At 42.2% G+C, this 1502-nt stretch overlaps 1 protein-coding gene across 1 annotated transcript in view; it reads left to right on the plus strand.

Moving 5' to 3' along the window:
• The window catches only part of LOC103610035 (septin-10), a gene marked incomplete at its 3' end in the record, with an annotated part of 26967 nt that overhangs the window by 15957 nt on the left and 9508 nt on the right, over positions 1 to 1502 (plus strand). The window lies entirely within an intron of this gene.

The following is a 1502-nucleotide window of genomic DNA, read 5'->3' on the forward strand; positions in this document are numbered from 1 at the left end:
AAAAAAATATTATTCACAAATTAACTCATTTCAGATTTTTATATTTGTTTAAAACATGGTTAAAGGCCACTTACTATCTTATACTAAAAAAAAAAAAAAATCCCTACAGTTTTTCTGTAACCTCTAATGGGGCGTGAGCAATGCAACTTTCATAATCTTGGCTACTTATTTTATAAGGTAGTATTTAGAATGCGAGGACAGTCTGCATTCTACTGCTTTCTCTGTAGAAATCGGTATAAAGGACATAGAGGCCTGCTAATTACTTTTTTTTTTTGACTGTTTAAATTTATTTATTTACTTATTTATTATTATTTTAAATTCTAAGATGTTGTTGTGGAGCAGTTGGGAGGGAAGGGGAGAGGGGAAAGAAGAGGGGGATACAGTGGAAGGAGGAGGAGGGCATGGTTGAGGCCTTTGGTACCCCTCTCATTCCAACAGGGGAGCCCAGGGGGCTTTCAGAGATGGCTCTGGTCATGGCTGGGCTGGATATGGACTTTGGGGTGGGGGTCGGGGGGTGGGCATGGCTGAGGCCCTTGTCTCCTAGTACCCCAGCTCAGGAGCCTGGGGCACTTCTGGCAGAGGCCTGGTGATCGATGCTGGGCTGGATGTGGATATGGGGGGCTGTGGCTGAGGGCTGTTGCTGAGGCCCTCGGCCCTGCCCCACCCTGGCTTGGGAGCCTGGGGGCTTCCGGTTCTTCTAGGTTTTATAGGAGCTCCATGTGCTCACCAGGAACAGACTTGAAGTGATTGGGGCTCAAAACAGTCAGAGTGGTTCTTTCTCTCATTGTGGCTTCTCCTCCTCTTCCCCTGAGTTCTAGTGGCCCCATCTTGGCAGTCATTGTCTTTTAATAGTTGTAAATTGGTTCAGTGTGGGAGAGGGTGACACTGGGGACCATCTAGTCTGCCGTGTTGATCAGAAGTCTGCTAGTTACTTTTGACTAGTTACACAGTCCCCTGGCTTAAGCAAAAACTTGATGAAGCTTATATGACAGTATGTTCATTTGATCAGAGATGAGCAGATGTTCTATTTAACTAGTTGTTTTCATAGTTGAGTCTGATTATATGGAAATTCATATTTGTTAAAGGAACATAAAAGCAAGAGTGTGCAACTTTGTCTTAGCTAGAGAGAAGCAACATGATGTGTTTATGTAAAAATTATAGAATTTGGTGTCAGTGGAAGCTGGTTTTAAATATTGGCTCTATCACTTACTAACTGTTTGATCTTGGGCTAATGTCTTTAGCCCTCTGAGCATCAGTTTCCTCACCTCTAGAGTAAAAACTAGAGAGAAGACTTACCTCATGGGGCAGATATGAAAATTAATTAAATTGGGCCACATAAATAGAGGGTTTAGCAAATAGACATGCCCAGTAAGAGATAGCTGTTATCATTACCTCGTGAGGATTAAATGCAATAATTATATAAAGCCCTTGTTACATTAGCATGTCATATGCAAAATATATAAGCATGCAAAAGATGTTGGTTCACCCTTTCCCTTCTCAAC

Source organism: Galeopterus variegatus, unplaced genomic scaffold, assembly GCF_000696425.1.
Source record: "Galeopterus variegatus unplaced genomic scaffold, G_variegatus-3.0.2 Scaffold10505, whole genome shotgun sequence".
NCBI classification, from domain to species: Eukaryota; Metazoa; Chordata; class Mammalia; order Dermoptera; family Cynocephalidae; genus Galeopterus; species Galeopterus variegatus.